The 24194-nt window shown below is 35.6% G+C and overlaps 1 long non-coding RNA gene across 1 annotated transcript in view; it reads right to left on the bottom strand.

Moving 5' to 3' along the window:
• LOC105994664 overlaps positions 1-10432 on the bottom strand; it is a 75319-nt gene extending 64887 nt beyond the window's left edge. The window contains exon 1 of the long non-coding RNA XR_001175517.1: positions 10287-10432. This is a non-coding gene — a long non-coding RNA (uncharacterized LOC105994664). The remainder of the gene's footprint in view (positions 1-10286) is intronic.
• Positions 10433-24194: the final 13762 nt, after the last annotated feature.

The raw sequence follows: 24194 nt of genomic DNA, 5'->3' as shown, positions 1-24194 counted from the left end.
TGTCCCTTCCCTTGTTGTTGTCCCACTATCCCTTCCCTCCCCCACCTCCCACATCCCCCAACCCCATCACCCCCCCCACACACCCAAATATGTAAAGTTCCTTTTCAATAAACTGTCCTGTGGGTATCTTTGTTACAATGAGTCATTCCATGTCCTTGTTTCAGCATTTTGTTATTCCCCTTCCCCTCCCCAGATTAGACAAATGCATATGTAAGATACAGGGTACCAAAATCAAGTACAGTGACAACAGAGGATATGCCATAGGGGAAAGAACAAACAAAGGAAACAACAACAAATAAAATCACATGGTACATTTAAAACATTAACAATAAAGACAGATGACTTGTGTTCATATCTTGGCATTCATTTCACTTTGTATCATCTTATATGGTTATATGTACATGGCTTTTGAGCTTTTCAGCTCATCTGATAAGCTTATTCTATATATACTAATTATTGCAAATAAGGGAAATCATGGGATCTAAATATCTTTGGGACTGGCTTACTTCACTTAATATGATTTTGTCCAAGTCTTTCCATTTCCTAACAAATGGGGCAGTATTGTTCTTTCTGATGGAAGCATAGAATTCCAGTGTGTGTGTGTGTGTGTGTGTGTATGTGTGTGTCTCATTTTCTTGATCCACTCATCTACTTAGGGCCATCTGGGTTGGTTCCATATCTTAGCTGTGGTGAATAATGCTGTGATAAACAAAGTTGTGCTGGTAGCTTTAGTATGGCCTTGTTTGGGTAAATGCCCCAAAGTGGGATTGCTGGGTCAGAGGGAAGTTTTATGTGGTGTCTTTTGAGGAATCTCCATACTGATTTCCAGAGTGGTTGGACAAATTTACACTCCCACCAACAATGCAGTAGGGTTCCTTTTTGGCCACATCCCCTCCAGCATCATCATAACCCTTATCTCAAAACCAGACACAGACTCATCAAAGAAAGAGAACTATAGACCCATTTCTTTGATGAACATCGATACAAAACTTCTCAACAAAATTTTGGACAATTGACTTCAACAAGTCAGCAAAAAAAATCATATATCATGATCAAACAGGATTCATTCCAGGGATGCAAAGCTGGTTCAATATACACAAATCAATTAATCTTATATATCACATCAATAAGAGCAAGGATAAGAACCACATGATTATCTCAATAGATGCAGAAAAAAGCATTTGAGAAGATCTAACACCCCTTTATGATGAAAGCTCTGGAGAAGCGAGGAATCTGGGAACATTTCTCAATATAATAAAGGCATGTATGACAAACCTTCAGCCAGCGTTATACTTAATGGAAAAAAGCTAAATTCATTTCCTCTAAACTCAGGAACAAGAAAAGCATGTCTACTCTCTCCTCTCCTCTTCAATTTAGTATTAGAATGCCTAAGTGAAGTGAGCCAGGCCCAAAGAAACATAGGTCCCATGGTTTCCCTTATTTGCAATAACTAGCATATGTCTGAGACAAGCAGAAAAAGTCAGATAAGATGATGATAAGTGAAATGAACCCCAAGATAAGGACACAAAGTGGTATTTTCTTTCTTGCTATTGTTTCTAACATATAAAGTACCAGGTGATTTTTTTGTTGCTTTGTATGCCCTTCCCCCACAGTATAACCCCTGTTTTCACTGTATTTGTTGTTGGCATAATTTGGGGATGGGAAGGGAAAAAACAAATTGTTTAAATAGGGATACAGGTTGACCCATTGCAACAATGAGATATACAAGACCCTATGTTGAAAAATGAACTTTACAATTTAGGCTGGGGGTGGGGGAAGGAAGCAGTATAGTTGTGGAGTTGGGAGGGAAGGGATGGTAGGGGAAAAACAAAGAAGGAGGTAATAATGCTTGATAAGAAATGTACTCATTACCTTGCTCATGTGATTGTAATCCCTCTGTACAGTATTTTCACAATAAAAAACTTACCTAAAAAAAAAAAGAATGCCTAGCTAGAGCAGTAAGACATGATGCAACCATAAAGGGGATCCAAATAGGGAAAGATAGAGTAAAACTCTCCCTTTTTGCAGATGACATGAGCTTGTATTTAAAGCACCTGATGGATTCCACTCCCAAGTTACTCGAGCTGATTCAAAACTTTGGCAAAGTAACGGGTATAAAATTAACCCTCAAAAATCAATGCTTTCCTGTATGCCAATAATAAAAAAAAGCACAGCTGAAATCAGGAAATCAACTCTTGTAATAGCCCCCCCAAAAATAAATGGCAATACTGTTAAAGGCTATATACAAAGTCAATGCCATACTCAACAATATCACAACCTCATTCATCAGTGAAATAGAAGAGGCAATCCAAAAATTCACATGGAACAATAAAAGACCCAGAATAGCAAAAATAATCCTTAGCAGAAACAACAGTGCTAGAGGAATATCAATACCAGACTTCAAACTCTACTACAAAGCCCTAGTAATCAAAACAGCTTAGTACTGGCACAAGAATAGACCCGAAGACCAATGAAATAGAACTGAAGACCCAGAAATGAACCACAGACCTATAGTCACCTAATCTTCGATAAGGAAGCCAAAAGAATAGAATGGAAGAAAGACAGTCTCTACAGTAAATGGTGCTGGCAAAATTGGTTAAATACCTGTAGAAAACTAAAATTAGATCCTTGTATATCACCCTGCATCAGAATTAACTCCAAATGGATCAAAGACCTCAAATTCAAAGCAGACACTCTGAAAACATTACAGGAAGGAATAGGAGAAACTCTAGGGCTCCTTGGCACAGGCCGAAATTTTCTTAATAGAGACCCAGAAACACAAGATATCAAAAAAAGGTTGGACAAATAGGATTGCATGAAACGCAGAGTTTCTGCATGGCCAAGGACATAGCTAGCAAAATCAATAAGAAAGCCTTAGACTGGAGAAGATCTTCACTAGCTATTACAACAGACAAGGGCCTCATATCCAAAATATACTTAGAACTCAAAAAATTAAATCCTCCAAAATCAAACCCTCAAAGAAACAATTGCCCCATCAACAAGTGAACTAAAGACTTAAAGAGAGATGTCTCTGAAGAGGAATTAAGAATGGTCAATAAACACATGAAGAAATGCTCAACTGTTCTGGCCATAAAATAAATGCAAATCAAAACAACATTGAGATTCCACCTCACCCCAGTTAGAATGCCTATAATCAAAAAATCTTATTTCCGTTTTTTAAATAGCTACTCCTGAATCTAAATGATGTTTGGTTCGAGAGAATATTTATGCTTAACTGCTTAGAAGACAATACTACTACATAACAATAAACTAATCTTTTAGCAAAGCACAAACATTACCAAATAAAGTAATGGCTTAAAAATCTCAGTTTTGGGGGCTGGGAAGGTGGCTCAGTGGTAGACCGCTTGCCTTGCATGCATGAGACCGTGGGTTCGATTCCCCAGTACCACATAAGAAAAAAAAGCCAGAAGTGGCGCTGTGGCTCAAGTGGTAGAGCGCTAGCCTTGAGCTGAAGAGCTGAGGGACAGTGTCCAAGCCCAGAGTTCAGGACCCACGACTAGACCCCCCCAAAAAAAATCTCAATTTTTAACAAATTTACATGAGGGGTAGATTCTAGAGGGGAAAAAATGCATAAGCTTGTGATTGTCAGTCATAACACAAGTCCAACTTTGTGGGCAGTGTATAAAAGCTATAGAAAAAGACCTTGTGAGTAAAGTATCTGAAAGGCTTTGAACTCAATTGGTCTGAAACCAGTGCTCATTCTGTGTTAATCTTTTCTTAAACACCCATGTCTAGTTAGTAAACAAAAACATATGAATTATAAATTTATGAGAAGAGGATAGAGTGTTCTGCAGAAGACTAGGGAAGCTCGTACCTAGTATTTGTGACACTTCATTATGATAGATGAAGCTGATTTAAAGTGCTGACACTTTGAGCTATATTCTTCCTCAAACAAGGTCCAAGACATGACCACAGTGAGGTCCAGCTTAGTAGTTGGGATGTCAAGACTTAGAAATGCTTTATTGATGTAGACGTTGCTAAAGGAATAATATGTCTCAGTAACACATAGCAATTAAAGTCTCTTAGTTCTTAAATAAAATGATTCATTGAAATATTTTTTCCATCTACCATAGTCTATGGGTAATAAAGTATGAATTATTTGCATCTATATGTTATATAATCATTAAAATCAGCCTACACAAAGGAATCATTTTTAAGATGTGTCTTTGGAATGCTTTCTTTGAATTTTCAAACAATGTATTTAGCTATGTCATTCTGAACTTCAATATTATATAAATCCCAATTTTTAAATTTCTGTCAAAATATGTGTAGTTTTGACAGAGAGAGAAGGGGAAAGGAAAAATATAAAAGGAAATGGAATTAAGAGATGGTACAGAAATTAATGTTTATTCAAATTAATTTAGCACTTTAGACACAATATATACAAGCCATAAGATAAAATATCTAAAGGTTTGCTAGACATAATAGATTTCAGATTATGAATTTTTAAGAACTTATCTTTAAAGATTTCATAATTGTTTGTAAAAATACTTTCAGATTGTTTATTATATTTTAAGTAACATACTTGTTTTTCTTATTTCCTTGAGTTTTGCAATATTTTAATATCTGAAAATAATAAGCTTATTCAATATACTTATTTTTGTAACTATTTCTTTTACAACTATTTCTTCTTTATAACTATTTCTATGTCCTTGCATTTATAAAGCAGTGATAGGTCAACAATATTTTCTTAAGAACATTATCTTAAATAGCTGACTATCAAGAAGTCTGTGAGCAAACTACATGGCAGACATAATTATAATATGATATAGAGAAGAGCCTGCTAATGTCTTCATTTAATATAAGACTCAGTAGCAGTGATACAAAGTGTTTAGGATGGAAGGCCATTCATTGTACATAATCAATATATTTTCTACTATTAATTTTCTTTTTATCTTCTATACTAATAAAACTGAAGTACATTAATTGTTTTAAGTTTCAATTTTTTAAGGGCAAAGATGTTAGATGTTACTACTAAACAAAACCAAAGAGTTTCAAAATGTCCTCTCTACAGAAATCTATCTTTTTAAAAGGTACTGAGTTGATGTTTAATATCTATACTAACATTTTCAAAATGCAACTAGAATTACAGTTGCATATTAACAATGAAAGCAAACTTCTCAGCTCATCAACAGGGGCACAAACTTTCCTCACAATTGTGGGATGTCAGCATGCTGACATAATTGAAGTTTAATTTTGAAAAAGATACCATAAGAAATAAATATGTACATGCACATACATACAAGCACCCATGCAAACACATATGTGCATGTGGACACATGTGCACACACTCATGTCTGCGCACATGCAAACTCACATACACATATATACACATGTGAAAAACATTTTGCAGAAGAATAAATGAAAATCAATAAATAGTTTTTAAAAAATTTAAAAATAGTTTAAAAATAGTAAAAAAATAGTTTAAAAAGATCAATAAAGAGTTTGTACTTTACAAAATAGTTCATGTTAGTCCAGTTTCCTTATTATAGTAATACAATTTTTACCCATTTTGTATCTTTTGTGTTCATCTTTAAAATAGTAAAACTATTCCCTATAGGAGTAGCACATTTATATTGTAGCAAAACATTTGCATTTCCTCAAATCAAAATCACATGAAATATTTATTTATCTTGCTTTGAGGGAGCTTAAGTTTAGAACTAGTATATTAAATTATTTTCTGTAGTGTGTAGAAGTTTAGTTGCTTGAAAATAGCACCAAAGTAATGACAAAGGTGTACAACAGATCCTTAAAGCTGGGGGAAAATACAATCACAACCAATAAACATGAAATTTCAGGTTACTTAAAGCTTTGTAAAAGGGACATCTTCTTACCCTAAAATATGCATTTCCTAGTCATTAAGTGTATATTTGATTATTCAATTCATATATTTTGCCCATCTTATTCCATGTCTAAGGTAATGCCACTATGTATTCTAAGTGCTATTTCTAACTTTTTTTTTTTTTTGCCAGTCATGGTGCTTAAAGTCGGGGCCTGGGCACTGTCCCTGAGCTTCATTTGCTTAAGGCTAGCAATCAACCACTTGAGGCACATAGCCATTTCTGGCTTTTTCTGTGTATGTGGTACTGAGGAATGTATTAGAGGCTTCATACATGAGAGGCAAGCACTCTTCCACTAAGACACATTTCCTGTATGTTCACAAATAAAATTAAATTTAAAAAAAGACACACTTCCAGCCCTATTTCTAACATTTTTATCATTATTTCTACCACTAACTTCGTATTGTGATATGCTCAGATTTATAGTCTTTCCTCACAATACCCCAGAATTGATAGACAGTAACCAAAAGAACACCAAGGTTCGTGCCACAAACAAAAATAAAAGTATGTAAAACACAATTGTCTTTCAGGAAATACAAAGAGACCCCACATGCTAGGCAAAGAATAAAGTCTCTGTGTACATTGTCTGGAAGTTTGCGTCAGCAATCCAGAGCTTGCACTCAGAATTCTCAGCGGAAATTTATGAGGACCAAATGAATTGGTGGTCAGCTTTTGACACTAACTCATGGTGAGGCTGGGGAATGGAGAAAATTTGATTGAAGTTGCTTTGAAACAAGCATATCTAAACAGAAGCAGGTAATGTTGTGTCTTACCTTGGCAATAATTTTATATCCCTTTTACATGATCTTTAGCTTTTTTATGTTTTTTTTTATTGTGAAAATACCATACAGAAGGGTTACAATTATATGAGCAAGGTAATGAGTACATTTCTTATCAAGCATTGTTGCCTCCTCCTTTGTTTCCCCTTACCATCGCTGTCCTCCATCCCCCCCACTCTCCCTACCCCTCCTCCGAAAGTTGTAAAGTTTGTTCTTCGTTGTAGCATCTTGTACATTTCTGATCTTAACCTTTCTTAAGCAACCATCAACCTGTAAGTTTTCTCTACATCACCAATGTCTGCAATAATCTGGTGAGTATTTGTCTCTACCAATTTTCATGTAATCATTTGAGGAGAGAGAGGGAGAGAGTTTCTATTATATACTATTGTATCTGCACTCTTGGCAATAAATTGTAGGAATCCAACAGTATTATATGTATAATTCTTCTCTTCTCCCTAACTGTTCTCATTATAGACAACAATTTATCCTTTTAGTCTCTTACTAATTGGTATTTTTTGCTTATATTTTTGTTCATTTGCTATCACAAAATTTTCATGCAACAAGTCCTTGTTCAATATTCTGTAAGCACCTGTTAAATACTAGAAGTAGAACCAAAAGTAAAATAAAAATCCCTACTCTTACAGGAAATCTAGTGGAAAAGACAAGCAACAATTGAATACATAGTAGAATAATATGTTGATGAAGGTAAATAACAAGATAGTAAGTTTAGGAAATATACTTATTACTGCTAAAATACCATCCTTTAGATAGGTGGTCAAAGGAAGACCTCTGTGAGAAGATTTTAATCAGAATCCTGATTGACTTGAGGGAACAAGCAATAAGGAAAGTTAGAGGAAGAGAAACCTAGTCAGAAAGAGTAGCATAGCATCAAAGCTCAGAGGAGAGACCATGCTTTAAGTGAATAAGAACAAAGGCTTGCCACTGATGCTGATGTACTAAACAAGAAGAGAGACAGGCAAAGGTGTCAAACACATTCATTGGCCAGGGTCCAGGTAAAGCAAGCCTTGGTAGCAGCTTTGGAAAATCTTACACTGAACAAAAACAGGCAATGCTGGCTTGGCCTACTCCAAAAAAGAGTATCACAATTCCCACTTTACAAGAAGTCTCTGAACATAGGCAGTTTGCGAACTAAATCCAACTCCACAGTCTCTACATCACAGGCTGTACATCAGCCATTTGAGTTTGCTTCATAAAATCTATTCATCACTTAAGGATCAGACATGTCATACACCTGTATTCCCAGCTATACAGGAGATGAGATAAGAAAGTTGTTGTCTTAGGCTAGCCTGAACACAAAGTGAGAGATCCTATTTGGAAACAGAAAATAAAAAGCTAGGAAATGAATCAGGTGAGAGGGTGCCCTGAATTCAAACACAAGTACAGAAAGAAAAAAAAAAGCACTCATAAAATGAAATGGTATTAAGAGAATAAAACGTTTATATATAAGATAAGCAAATGCAGAATTCTTCTTAATCCATCATGTCTGCCAATCGCTGAAAGCTAGAGATACTAGATTCAGCAGAAAAAAAAATTATATTAAGTGAAGTAAGCCAGGCCCAAAGAAACATAGGTTCCATGGTTTCCCTTATTTGTAATAACTAGTATATGTCTGAGACAAGCAGAAAAGATCAAAATCTATGTACATATGTCCATAAAAGATGATCTTAAGCGAAATGAACCCCAAAATAGGGACACACATATTTTTTATCTTTCTTGCTAGTGTTTCTAACCTATTTATAATGTACCATGTGATTTTTTGTTTCTTTGTATGTTGCTCCCCTGAGGTATAAACCCTGTTTTCACTGTATTTGATGCCAGGACCCTGCATCTTGTATATACACTTCTCTAATTTAGGAAGGAGAAGGGAAAAAACAAAATGCTTAAATAAGGATACAGGTTAACCCATTGTAATAAGAAGATGTACAAGACACTATGTTGAAAATGAACTTTACAACTTCCATGGTGGTGGGGGGTAGATATTTGTGGAGGTGGGAGGGAAGGGATGGTAGGGGAAAAACAAAGGAGGTGTCAACAATGCTCCATAGGAAATGGACTCATTACCCTGCTCATATAACTGTAACCCCTCTATACAGTATTTTTACAATTAAAAAACATACATACAAAAAGAAATTAGGACAGTTTCACAGGGAAAACAATTCTAATGTAATCTTACCCTGTGGTCTCTGGAATAGTAGAACTTCAGATTGGCTGTGCCAGATAAAGCTATTGGACAGAATAAGTTGTAAAAAGACTCAACATGTATTAATGAGAGCATTTTCCAGAACAGAAGGAAATGATCTAGTTAATACAGATGCATCTCAGCTCACAATGGGGTTATTTCTCAAGAACCTACAATTGCTTGAAAATATTATATAGTGAAAATCCATTTAATATATCCTATCTTATTAGTAGAGTTACCCTGTTATGTTTCAGTCATTTACCTCTTGATCACCTGGCTGACAGAGAGCTGTAGTTCCCTTCCATTCTACAGCATAAATGTACTCATTACCTTGCTCATGTAACTGTAACCCCTATGTATAGTATTTTTATAATAAAAAACATATTTTTAAAAGGATCTGAACACACATTACTAGCAAGAGAAAAGATCATAATTCAAAGTGCTAAGTATGGTTTCTACTGAATGATTGTTTTTGCTTTATCCTGGAGTCCTAAGCTAACCATTGTAAGAGTAGGTTCCTCTTACAGTGTCAAAATGTTGACTTTCAATTATGGATGTAATAGGGCAAATTAAATCTATATCTATCTGTCTGTCTATATAGCTACAGTAAAAAGTAAAGGCAAAAAGAGTTTGTTTTGTCATTATTGTCCAACTTTTTCCCAGAACTTCTGGATTCAACATCTTCAGTGGACATGTTACATCCTGTGTGGCCATAGCCCAGAAAATCAGAAGGCCCAGAGGTCAATCAGAATGAGAGGCTTTGAAGAATGATAATTACAAATACCTCTCAAGTTTATATTGCCTTCTCATGATTGAAGGATTTGTTAATAATCTGATAGTTACAATATAGAATAAGCTAATTTCCATTGAATTTTGAAGCAATTTTAGATGTCAGCCATGTGCTAACATGCAGACTACAGAAAACCCTTAGCCATATTCTACCTCTAGTTCAAATATGCAATTGGGGAGGGGAAGAGCAAGAGGATATCGGCTATGTAATAAAGCCTGTGTTTCGTTGGGATTGCTTACTCAGTTTTAATTTGTATTTGGACTTAAAGGCCGATTTTAAACTGAAACCAAGAGAAAGAGGAAAACAGGCCTTCTACAAAACAAGCAGTTGTACAAACTAAATTTTATTAAACTTTAGTGATATACTCTCATCTTCATTTGGCTTTTAAAATTCTGATAATCTTCCTTCAAAAAAGAAAAAAAGCAACGCATTTCCTCTTGTCTAGACAACAAATTTATTTCAGCCTTAGACTAGGGGCTTGGGAACCTGGGATCTGTCTCCTTTCCCTCACAGGCTATAAGATTCCATATAAAAAAGGTATGTCTCTTTCATATCCCTACTGGGGATCCCTGCAAGGCAGTGCTTCCTGTCCTGAGCCAAAAGCTTGACCAGATTCTGTTTGAAAACACAATCGTTGCTGTTTTCTTTTCACTTACCTTGTGAAGTCTCCTCCCCATGACACTGAGAGTGGCTTTGGGTGTTGGCTATAGAAAGCAGAGAAAACAGCAGTTAGGGACGTGGTTTCCTGTGGTGCAGGCGATTGAACTCAACTAAGTTCAAGTCACTCAGTGAATACTAAAACCGAGAAGTCAACAGCAGGGTAATGTCAGGCCGCTGAACATCTTCAGTTGTAACTACACATAGAGTCGTGAATAAAGCATTGTGACTGCTGAGTTTTCTTTCCAGTTCTGTTTTATCAGATATATTCTGCCATCTTATAGAACATCTAATTCAGATTAGAAAGCTATGCCTGCCTGTGGAGCTGATGTCTGGCCTGCACACAAAGGTACTATCACACTGGTTAGTAAGTTGTGAAGCATTTCATAGACTGGTAAAGAGTCACCAATCCCCAGGACCTATTTTATCCCAGTATTCTCCAGACCTCACCAAATTCAGGAGCCCAAGTATCAAGGCCTACACCAAGGAAGGGACTTCTGCGATCCCACCCAGGGTGGCTGTTCTGATTGGTCTGTCTCCTTGTCCTACTTGTTAAATATTTCTGACTTTGCCATTCCTACCACAGAGTTCTAGGATTTAGTGAGATTGTCAATACCTAACTTCAGTACACATTTGTGTTTGGTGTCCTAGACCATCTGTCTGTGCTCAGTCTCACATTGCCAATATGATAATGCTTCCTTGACCATTTCCATTCAACTCTTAAATTCAATGTGTTACAATCTCCTTGACAGAATTTGGAATACTGAGAATTAGGGTTTCCATTTTCCTTAAAAGTAGGTGAAAGTATGGCAAAAATATGGGAACTCATGACCTAATGTTTAGGCTTTGCCTTGCTTGTTTTCTGTCAAGACTATTGATCTGAAATCTGAAATCAAGTACTTCCCAAGAGATAGAGAAAATATTCCCACATTACCGATGTAGTGTATGGAGTATTGTGCCTAAAACATAGTTTATTCTACGTTTGAAGGAGATTGCAGGTAAAACAAATTTTCTCTAGTCAGACTGAGGATATACCTAATGCTATTTTAGTTTTTTATATTGGAAATTTCATAGAAAGTTCTAGAATGTTAAAATACAAATAAACGTTTGAAACAAAATCTGTTTATAGATTGGAAATTTTTTGCAGCTACATTTTATCTAGCAAAATTAATGTTCTTGAACTTGTTTGTCTAAATAGTATGTGGTTATGCATTTGATTATCTGTAGTCTTATTTTGGTGGGTCCCCTACAAAGAAATGGAGTTTGATTATTATCAGTTCACAATTCTTTTTCTAAATTGCTGTATTTCCTTAGGAACAAATCAACCACCAAATAGTTCTTTTTTGTTTGTTTGTTGTCAGTCATGGGGACTGAACTCTGGGTCTGGGCACTGTCCCTCAGCCTTCAGCTCAAGGCTAGCACTCTACCACTTAAGCCACAGCACCACTTCTGGTTTTTTCTGTTTATGTGGTGCTGAGGAATCGAACCCAGGGCCTCATGCATGCAAGGCAAGCACTCTATCACTGAACCACCTTCCCAGTTCAAATAGTTCTTAATACAGCTTGCTATTCTGCACCAATTTCACTTCTATACATAAAAATTACACCTTTCTATTCTTTATAATGTAAGCTTTACTTACATTTGTTTTAAATTGAAGGAAAACTTGCTCACTTAGTTCAGTTCAATTTGAAATAAATGACTTCAGATGAAAACAAATAATGGCCCAATTTCACTAAACAGTTTAGTATTTTGCTTTTACCTACAATTGCTTCTTACTTCAAAAGATGGAATGTGTATGTGTATACAAGATAGATAGAACAATAAAGGCATTATTTTAATTCAATCAATTTTTTTACTGATCACCAATTAGAAATAAAACATATATCACTCTAACATCAAAGTAATCAATTGATACTGAAACAGATTTTTTTTTTTGCTGCTGCTGCTGCTCTTGGACAACATTAGTGAATCACTAGTAGATATATCCCTTGCCTTTATCCAGACATACTATTACCACAAGTGATCATATCTACAGATACTGTTCATAAAGCAAAAACATCAGGCTAATTCTTTTAGAGAAATTATCTAAGAAGCATTCTAGTGTGCCATGGTACAAAACAAGAGATGATTCTGAGAAAGACAGCTATGGATTCAAGTCTTGCCTTAGCCACAGATGAACTGCCTTGGTGTTAAACAAGTGAGCCTTTCAGAGCTACAATGTTTTCACCTGAAAAATGCCAGCCTCATCTCTGAGGCTGATGTCTGACCAGTACTGTCACATTAGTTTCTGAAGAGTGAAGCATCTCCCAACATTGGTAAAGAGTGGATGCCCACAGTCACCAGCCCCCATGACATTTTCTATCCCAGTATTCTCCAGACTTTACCAAATTCAGGAGCCCAGGTATCAATGCCTCACCAAGGGAAAGACTTCTGCGATTCTACCCAATGCTGCGATTCTGAATGGTCCTACTTGTTATTAAATATTTCTTCCTACCTCATAGAGGTAGGGATTTAGTAAGATGGAAAGACTTAGTATTCAGTAAGCATTTGTGTTTGGTATCCTACACCATTCACCTATGATCCATCTCATATAGCTGGATGTGCCTACTTAATTTTATCCAGAAAAATCCCTCATTCACTTAGGTCATTAGAGCTTTTCTTCTCTGGTTATCTTCTTTCTCAGAGTATTGGCATTGCGGACTGCATGTCTTCAGTACAAATCTTCAAAGGTAAGAAAAAACAAAACATCTCTAAATTAGATCAAGATTGAACTTGAATTCAAGATGACTCACTTTTATTTAGATTTATGCTAATCTTTTCATTAATTAACAATAATCTGTACATTTGTTTCTATTCATGTATTCATATGGTTTGTTAACAAATGCAATCATACATTAAATTTTTAAAAAATGAGTGGAAAAAGGGTTGACAACTAAGTTTAACTATAGAATACTCACCTGGATTAGTCTATATATTTATTATGTAATTATAATATATAATATAATTGTATAATATATTAACATATTACTATTATATATAGGCAAAGAAGCTTTGATTTTCAAAAGATAGAAAAAATCAATTTGCTGTCTCAAAATTGGTAATTAAAGGAAAATGGCTAATTTAGAAGTCCAAAAATCTAGAACCATCTGAATACTGGTCTTTGAAAAGATCAATGTATAATGTGGTAAACAGATACATTGCATGAAGGTTTGCTTCTTTCCCAGGTTGCTGCCACTCCCTTTTAACAAGGATTGCTAATGTGAGCAGACTTCCCCCTTATTTGTACCCATCAGTGGCTTGTGTCCATAGGACAAGAAGTATTTCTCCTCGCCTGGCCTGATTTCTCCCACTGGCCTGAGAGGGGACACAATTAGTGTAGGCAGAGAGTGGGGAGCTTGCCAATCACATTTACTGTTGAAACAGTGGGTGTTGCTACTTCTGGCCATTCCTGACAGTACTGTTAGGAATTAAATCATGGCATTAGCTGAGTACATTTGGCTGTGGACACTGAGTAGGCCATCAGTTGGTGCCCCCACCCTCTGGACAAGTGGCAGGTGGAGCTGCACTAGCCACTGCTAATGCCTTGAGTGAGCTGGAGCTCTGGCCAATGGATGAGCATTTACCAGGGTGGTGTTGTTTTTTTAATTCATCAGGCCATATGCTGCCAGGCTCTCATGCAAATAGACAAAATTACAAATAATAAAAAAGTACCAACTGTTTTAGTTGCTGGCTGTTTTCTGTCAGCGTCATTCTATGTGAGAGGCCAGTTAACGAAAGAGGGGTCTTGGATTCCCAGTGACATCAATGTAAAGGGACAGATAACTTCAATATCCAGGCTTCATTCATTCAAACCATGTTAAACCTCTCTGCCTGGAGGTACCTGGGTGCCAAGTGTCTGTTTGGCTGGAAAGCAAGGAATCTGGCCTTCCAGCTGGCCTGGAAATGGGGCAAGCAGCTCAAATGCTCCCTGCAGCTGAGGCCCATTGTCCCCTGATGTGAGAAGAGAGAAAGGTTAAGTTTTGCTTAGGTTGGGTTAAGTTGGGGCTCATGGGTTTATCAGATTCAGACATGATTTGAATAAGCAGCTTTAGAAATAGAAAAGATTAGTCAATGCAATTTTCTGTTCTAAAACCACAAGAAAATTACCATTTGTGAGCTATTTCAAAATCTCTAGCTCTTTCATAGCAAAAACTACAAAAAGGAAAGAAAAAATCAGATTCTAAACACTTGTGATACTTGCATTTAAAATTAGAATATTGCTAAACTTTGGCCCAATTTTTCCTATTGTTCTATTCATAAATATTACTAAGTTTCCAATCTAGAAAAATGAAGAATTTCACACCGTTGATAGAATCACACATTTCTCATTTTAAAGCAGTAAACCTCCAACAAAAAAAGAAAGAAAAGAGAAAAGAAAATACACCTACTATGAATTATACCTATATGCATATGTTTAAAAATAATTTCATTTTGGAAATGTGGTGCTAACGTTCATTTGCACCTCTATAAGGTCACTTTGAGATCACAATTTTCACCTTTTTAAAGACAATTCATCATCAGTTGTACATTAATGTGCAATGTGTGGCAGTTCAAGAATTGTCACAACGAAGATACGAAGATACCACGAAGATGTGGCTGTCTGCACATCACACACCAGGAGAAGTTGGAGATGAATCTTTCCTTCAACTCTTGCAACAACAGGCTGGTGAACTGAAGAGAGCTTCAGCCCACAGAGGCCAAGGATCAAAGACATCCAAGTATCTTACAGGAAAGCAAAAGCAAAATGATTTTCCATTCTGTTTCCCAACTATTTACTAAAACCTGTACCCTTAGTGTCTTCGTGGGTTTGGTTTTTTTGCTGGGCAATTGTAATATAAAGAATGACTATGATATACCCAGGAGTTTAACTCTTCTGTCAAGAATGTTACCCAAGGGATGGGAAGGGGAAACAAAGGAGGAGGCTACAATGCTTGATAAGAAATATGCTCATTATCTTGCCCATGTAATTGTAACCCCTCTGTACAGTATTTTCACAAAAAAAAAAAGAATGTTACCCAGAGCCACTGAGAAACCAGTCATAAGAGTGTTTGTCTTCCATAGATCCTTGTAGATACACTCCACCAAAGTAAGCGGGTTTTAGTGAAGAAAAATTGTTAGTTCAGAGAGGATATTAATATAGTTAGAAAAACAAATTGACATTGTGTATAAAACATGGGCAAGGAAAATAATAGCCCTTTAATTTTTGAAGAGACTGTTAATAATGTCTTGTAACAGGAAATAAGAGGCTTCTCTGTAGCTTGCATTTCCAAATCAATGTGAAATGTTCTTCAATTGTGAGAGTCTCTTCTTCACTGCAAGAAAAAAAAAAGAATTTCACTCTTGATTCGATAAAAGTACTAAAATCACAAAGGAATAAAAATATAGATGCTTCTCATACATTGAAATCAAAACACTTATTCATTTCTAGGATTATTTTCTGACATTAGTATTAACATTTCAGTTTTTATTTGAATATAGTTTTAACGGATAAATAAAAGCTATACATTAGTGGTGCAATGTGATACTTTAATGAGTACATGCATTGTGTAAATGTAAATAATAGACACATGTCTTCTGAAATGTGCAGTGTATCACTATTATTGATAGTCAGCCTACTGTGCACCATGTGTACTGTATCTTTGTACACAGTGATCAATTGTGCTGTCATTTCTTCCTTTCTACTATCCAGAAGCTGGTAACCGTCTTTCTACTTTGAACTTCTGTGAGATTAAATTTTCTAAATTTCACATGTGAGTGACATTATTTAGTACTTGTCTTTCTGTGGATATATTATTTTCATCTATTTGTTGAAATGATAGGATTTCATTCTTTTTAGTGGCTAGATAGTATTCCATTGTGTACGTGTAACTCATTTTCTTTATCCATTCATCAGTTGATGGACACTTAGTTGTTGTCATTTTCTCTTGTAGCTATTGTGAATAATATTACAATGAATATGGTAAGGCAGATGTGTTATCAACTTATTAATTATATTTTCTTTGGCTACTTAGTAATGGAATTGCTAATTGCTCAGTAGTTGTAATTTTAACTTTTTCAGAAACTTCCATACTGTTTCTGTGTTTATCATTTTACAGAAATGATGGATTCAATTACAATTTTTTTTTTGGTCCGGTTGTGGGGCCTGATCTCTGGGCCTGGGCACTGTCCCTCAGCTCTTCAGCTCAAGGCTAGCGCTCTACCACTTGAGCCACAGCTTTTTTCTTTTGCTTATATGATGCTAAGGAATCGAACCCAGGGCCTCGAGCATGCAAGGCAAGCACTCTACCACTGAGCCACCTTCCCAGCCCTCAATTACAATTTTGTCCTGAATTCCTAGTAAATTTATTTGAGAGAAAAGGAGGTTGCAATGGTGGAGGCAGAAAAATTTATTCATTCCTATTCATCCATTCAACAAATGTTTATTAGATTCCATGAATACTTGTTATTCTAGGCCCTGTCACTGTCTATGATTAAAATAGTCTCTGATCTGATAGAGCAGAAATCCTAAACAGGAAATTAAACCAATTAATAAATGACTATGATAACTACTATAAGAAAGTGAGTACATTATATAAGTAGTAGAAAATAGTCATTTTAAATATCTGAAGTGAATATGTTTTCTGGTGTGAAAAGCATAGTATCATTTACTTATGAAGAACTATGAAACATAGAATCTTTTCAGAATTAAATAAGGCCTTAGAGACTACTTTAGATGATAAAATTGGAGTTTGTGGGGGCTAGCTGGTTTCTAGCTACCTAAAGAATTTGTTTTCACTGTTTAATAGAGAAGAAAGGCTGGGGAGGGGCATAGCTCACATGGTAGAGCATTTGACTAGCAAGCATGAGGCCCTGAGTTCAAAAGCAGGTTTGTTTTTTTTGTTTGTTTGTTTGGGTTTTGCTTAGAAAAAAGAGAAAGCTTCATTATATGTATTAATTTGCTAGTCATTTCATGTTAGTGAGACATGATTCAAAATAGCTAAATTGGTCTGCCAATCTGGTTGCAATGGAGAGGATGCATATCTAATAGTCTTGATCTATCTAGGTAGTCTTAATGGAACTGGATATTGGACATCAAGTTCTCATTTTCATTAATTAATAATAATGATTTTTATCCTTTCAATAATGATCTAAGATTATATTCCCTGAATAGCAACATATGCAGATACATTGAAAACATTATCAATAAAATAAAATATTATGATGAAAGCATCAAAGAAAAGACCACGAAGGTATCACAATGTCATTAGGTATGTAACTTAGTGTCAAGATCTAGAAAAATTATCAAGGAAGAGGCATGTTCTTTTCTTGTCAAAAGTTCATAGTCTAAATGTAAATATGACTTCAAATTCATAACACACACACACACACACACACACATACATAAGTTTGAAAAAAAGCCATTTTCCGCAGCAGCTACATCTTTCTACACAGTATTTCTCTAGCATATCTCTCTCGAAGGTCTCATTCTCACGCAATAATAATTGGTAGTGCTGGAGCACTATGTTGCTAGCATGCCTTCCTGCTTTCTAAGAACTCACTAAAGAATCATACTTCAAAGAAGCAGCTGTGAATAGTTGTAACAGATCAATTTTCTTCTGCATAAACCTAAATGTAGTATATTTAAAGAATAAAAGAAAAATAGAGGCAATTAGAGAAAGTATCTCGGGCATCAAAATGGTTTCATTAACTAGATTTGTCCTATCAGGCTAAACAAAACTGAAAGACAGATTGTCCCATCATATTTCAGCTTGAATTACTATGATTTGAATCCTGATGAGTACAACATCTCTAGCTACAAGTGAGTTCGCTTTGGGACCACCAATTGCTCACTCAGTAATTTGCACATAAAGCTCTAAAATAACCCATTAATTCAGGTCGTTTGGAGGCATTTCATGATCCTGACTTCTAGAACAAGCATAATTAATAAGGTTGACAGAGACCATTATTTTATACACTCAAGTAGATTATACGAAATACACAGAAGACACATGATGTGTGATATTTTTCCACTGGTCATCATTTATGTCATGCCACTTTTGTTACCATATTCTCTTCTGTGGGCCAAACTCCAATCGCCAGTCACTAAAAGCCATTTGATCAACTCTCAGGCTTTTGCTTGTTTTTCCTTAACTGGGAAAGCTTTTTTTTGAGAAATTCCATTTTTATTATTTTCTTGTAAAGATGCTGTACAGAAAGGTTACAGTTACATCAATAAGGTAATCTTGTCAGGCATTGTTACCTCTTCTTTTTTCTCTCACTATCCCTCCCATTCCCCTCCCCCCCCCCAAAGTTATAAGGTTCATTTCCAACATAGTGTCTTGTGAGTATTATTGTTGCAATGGGTCATCCTGTGTCCTTGTTTCAGCATTGTGTTATTCCCCTTCCCCTCCCCAAATTAGATAAATGTATAAACAAGATAAAATACAGTGACAACAGGGATATATAATAGGGAGAAGAACATACAAAAGAAACAAAGAAAAAAATCACATAGTACATTACAAACAACAACAACAAAGAAAAACCTCTTGTGTCCATGTTTTGGAGTTCATTTTGCTTAGCATCATCTAATATGGGCATATGTATGTAGCTTTTGAGTTTTCTGCTCATCTAAAATTATCCTAGACATATACTAATTATAGCAAATAAAGGAAATCTTGGGACCTATATTTCTTTGAGTCTGGCTTATTTCACTTAATATGTTTTTTTCCAAGTCTTTCCATTTCCTAACAAATGGGGTGGTGTTTTCCATTTTATATATATATATATATATATATACATTTTCTTGACCCATTCATCTACTGAGAGGCATCTGGGTTGGTTCCATATCTTACCTATAGTGAATAATGCTGTGATAAACATAGTTGTGCTGGTAGCTTTAGTATGGCCTTGTTTGTAATCATCTGGGTAAATGCCCAGGAGTGGGATTTCTGGGCCATAGGGGAGTTCTATGTGGAGTCTTCTGAGGAAGCTCCATACTGCTTTCCAGAGTGGTTGAGCAAGTTTACACTCCCACCAACAATGCAGTAGGGTTCCCTTTGGCCACATCCTCTCCAGCATCTGTTGTTATTAGTTTTCTTAATTATAGCCATTCTAATGGGGTGATGTGGAATCTCAGTGTTGTTTTGATTTGCATTTCTTTTATGGACAGAGAAATTGAGCATTTCTTCATGTGTCTATTGGCCATTCTTATTTCCTCTTTAGAGAAGTCTTTAGCCCACTTATTAATCAGGTGGTTATTTCTTTGAGGATTTGTTTTTGGAGGATTTAATTTTTTGAGTTTTAAGTATGTTTTAGATATGAGGTCCTTGTCTTTTGCATAGCTAGTGAAGATCTTCTCTCAATCCATGGGCTTTCTATTGATCTTACCATGCAGAAGCTCTGTAGTTTTGAGTAATGTGTGTGTATGTGTGTGTGTGTGTGTGTGTGTGTGTGCGCGCGCGCGCGCGCGTGTGCGCACCCGTGCATCTGCCAGTCCATGGACTTCAAGTCAAGTCATTGGCATTGTCTCTGAGCAATTTTGTTCAAGGCTAGTACTTTTCCACTTAAGCCACAGCTCCAGTTTTTTGCTATTTAGTTGGAGATAAAGTCTCACAGACGTTCCTGACCTGTCTGGCTTTGAACTTCGATCTTCGCAATTCAACCTGTTGAGTAGCTAAGATTATAGGCATGTGCCATCAGAATCCTGCTATTTTGAATAATTCTAACTGGTGTTGCTCTTAAATGATAAGAAAGAAGCCTGAAAGAAAATGAAATATTAGCAGAAGAACAGAAAAATATACAGAATTGACACTACTTGAGTCTGAGGACATTCAAAATTTTAGGAAAAAGTATGACTTTGACATTAAAGTTACAAAGTATGTTTTTCATATTTTTATAAGTGATCCTTGTGGACTTAAATGAAATTGCTCATAAAACATCTATCCATTGGAGGAACAAAGAGAAATCTTCTTATCTGATTTCAATTTTCTAATTATTTATTTGAAGTATTATGAACCCTCATTTCAATACATGGAAAATAACAGTAATCGCAGAAGAACTACATTCACACATATAATGTAGGTTTCATTACTGAAATAAAAATTCAAAATAATTCTTTAAGTCACTCATAATCATGAAAGCTGACTGCAGAATAATGAGATCTATTCTCAACTAGCACTCCACAAGATGTATGCTCAGATATTTTCTGCCACCACAGAATATTTTGGAGAAATTATAAAACCAAGGATGATGCCTTTTGAAATTTAAAGAGAATTTTTTAATTTAATTTTGTTGTCAAGGTGACTTAGAGAGGGGTTACAGTTACGTATGTAAAGTATGTCAAACATTGTTACCCCTCCCTTGTCTTTCTCCCACTTTCCCTCCCCTCTCAATGCCCCCCAAGTTGTAAAGTTCACTTCCAGTGTATTGTTATCACCATCTCATTGTGAGTATTGCCATCTCATTGGTTCACCTTTTATTTACAAACGATTAACACTAATTTTGTTTCATAGTTACATGGTATTTCTTTCCTTCTGTCCACTCCTCTTATACTTTTTTCTTTGACCACCAGAATTTGACTTTTTTTCTTTGACTGCCAAAATTTGGCCCCTTCACATATTCTTCATATGACTCCAGATAATCTAAATAAGTAAAAGATCAATCTCCCTTTCGATGCTGCTGAGAATTTGCTGTCAGAAAACTATTGACCTACTACAGTTTAAGCACTGAGCCTATTAGTTCCCAAAACAACTCCTTATTACTTCGGAAGACATTTCTGTGGCTATGCAGAATGGATTAATCCCACAACACGGTCTCTCTAAATTATAGTAGAAAATTTAATTTTTTAAACACCATTGTATTTTATTAAATTATTCTTCTGCTACACAATTTTCTCCTATAGATCCTACCTCCACTTTACAAACTCATATGATATAACCCCACACATTTCTTGAATTTCCTGTGCTCATTGGCTAAGAAAATAAAATAATTTGCTTTAGAAGTTATTTCAAGATGTTCAGGTTAAAGAAAAGAATAACTTTTCACCATTGGGCTAATAGATTTGAAACATCTCCACGGAAATTTTTCTGGCGTTCCCTGAACATTGTAAGGTAGACTTCGTTCAAAACACTGCTGTAGGCTCTATGTCTTCCTGATTAACTCTGTCATTTGCTGGAAAGCTGCAGGCTTCTCCCTGTCAGCTCAGGTTTGTGTGCAAATAAGTCATGTGTTTAAAGTACACTGAATGCTACCCCAACAGATGTCCATAAAGCATAAGCTATAGATGTTGTTTTAGAAGCATCTCTAAAATGAAATCCTTTGCTGAGTGATTCTTGAAGGAACTCAGAAGCAAAATGTTTTATGATTTATCAAAAACCTAACCATGTTCCCCAGAATTGGCCGCCAAATCCTTTGAAACCTGTGAGTAGAAGTATAGACCAATTCTAAAGGTTCTCAGAAGAGGAAAGAAGCCATTTGATATGGTGATGCAGAAGACACACTCCAAATCTTTCTGATTGACTTTATGACATACAGGATCTTCAACAAAAGTAACAGAACACTGTGGTCATGTAACAGTGGGTAACAAATGATGAGTGAACCAAATACAAACTTCACTTTCTCACAGCCTTATGAGGGACTTCTGATTGGAAAGATATAACTATGCAGAAAAGAATGCTGCATTTTCTGCCACATATATAAGGGATAGCTTTTACATAATTCTGAATTATTTCTGAGGCAAAATTACAGATTCAGATTACCTGCTATATCGGAGGTCAAATAAATTAGGTGTACTTTATTAATGTATACAAAATATTGTATACTGTTTGTATCTGCTAATAGAGGTTTTTACTACAGTTTCTAATTAGGAATATAACTTCTAAACAATCATTTAAAAATCAACTGAGAAAAAAATTAATATTTACTTTGCTCTGGATAAATAAAAGCCCCATCCCCCAGCTGTGATACCACCATCAGCACCTCACCGCTACTTCTAGTAGGACTAACTTCTCCTCCCAGCTTTGAATTTATGTTTTTATACTTGATCGACCACTACTCCTCCCTGTGGAACTGCAACCATCTTCTGGGCCATTCTTATCTTTGCTTTTCTGCTCCTGTCATTATTGTTTTGGAAATCATTCCCACATAACCTCTAAAACTTCATATTCTGAATCCAATGTTAGATTCCATGCAATTCCATCTATAATCTAACATGGCCTCCTTTTCTTTTTAATAAAACTTAATGATTCATGCATAATACAGCTCCCCTTGTAGAACATTCCGTGATCAGCTTAAATCCACCACTTTTCAAACTTTACTTCAACTCACTTGGTCACCTTGTTAAAAATGCAGCTTCTGATTCAGTAGATCTGAATAGTACTAAAATTACACATTTCTAAAAAATGTTGTGGTTGTTATCCATGCCTCTGGTCTTCAGATATACTTGAGTAACAAGGTTCTAATCCACCAAGGTGCCTACTTCTTATAAATTCATGTAGGATAGGCATCATGGACAACTTATTCATGTTTGTCTGTCTGGTACAGCATGAAATGCTTGATCTATTACAACACTCAAAAACTTGTGCTGAATATATGACTGATTGAGTGAATAAATGTGTAACATTCACCTTGGTACTAAAAAAATTTAGCATAAAAGGGAATATGCTGATATGAATTTTTCTTTGACAAAAACCCAGGTGAAGGAAGATATCACATTCTATATTTCTTTTTTTTTCAATTTGATTTTATTGTAAAAATGCTGTACAGAGGGGTTACAGTTACATGAGTAAGGTAATGAGTATATTTCTTGTCTAACATTGTTACCCCCTTCCTTTGTTTTTCTCCTTCTATCCCTTCCCTCCCCCACACCCCCCCATTCTATATTTTTATCTCTCCCAAAAGTTGTATATGCCCTTTTGGTTCACCCAACATAAATATTTTCTGAACAGACAATTGATTAATGTGTTGACTGAATAAGTTACTGGGAAAGGAAGAGCATCAGGTATAGCCTGCACATGAAGTACAAAAGGCAAGAGTTGTCCAACAATCTGGCTGTATTTGTAGACAGAAAAATTTTCCCAGCAAAGGCAGACTTAGAGAGCAGAAATATTAAAATAAGCAACCAGAAAAACAGGGGCTTTTGTAGACACAGACACACACTAATGAGAAAGTGCTTCAGTTAGTTAAAATGCCAAGCCAGTGGTTGATATGTTTGGGAATAAAACCAAGCATTATTACAGAGGTGGGCAGATGGCACTTTTTTCTTCTTAATTCAAAGCTTCACTTTTGTAAATAACAATGAAAATTGAACAACTGGCATGTTCCAAGTTTTTACAAACTATGGTAAGAGTTTTCAGAAAGGAATTTTCTCAACAATTTCTGCCTTTGGAGTATTAAAATGTATACAGATTTACAGCATCATCTATTTAATATTCCATATTGTTATCTTCTCAACCAGGCTTTAGTTAAGTGGAGACATTTTCTATATATGAGATAACGGCTTACAGTAATGCTGGTTAAATAAACAAAATACTTAAAAAAGACTTGGATTTCACACAGCTCTGATTCTAGGTATGGATCAGATATTAATGAGAGAAGAGAAGGAAGGCACCAGAAAATTGAACTTAAAGTATTGTAACTTGAATATAATTTTTTATTTAGCTTGAACTTAAGTTCCAGGTACTGTCCCTGAGCTTCTTTTGATCAATGCTACCACTCTACCACTTGAGCCACACTATAACTTCCAGATTTTTTTGTGATTAATTAGAGGTAAGAGTCTCGCATACTTTCCTGCCCAAGCTGGCTTCAAACCACGATTCTCAGGTGTCAGCCTCCTAAGTATCTATAATTACAGGTGTGAGCCACCAGTGCCTGGCTTGAATGGATTTTTAAAC

The sequence above is a fragment of the Dipodomys ordii genome, unplaced genomic scaffold, assembly GCF_000151885.1.
Source record: "Dipodomys ordii isolate 6190 unplaced genomic scaffold, Dord_2.0 Scaffold5, whole genome shotgun sequence".
Lineage (NCBI taxonomy): Eukaryota > Metazoa > Chordata > Mammalia > Rodentia > Heteromyidae > Dipodomys > Dipodomys ordii.
This window is presented reverse-complemented; position numbering and strand designations above follow the sequence as displayed.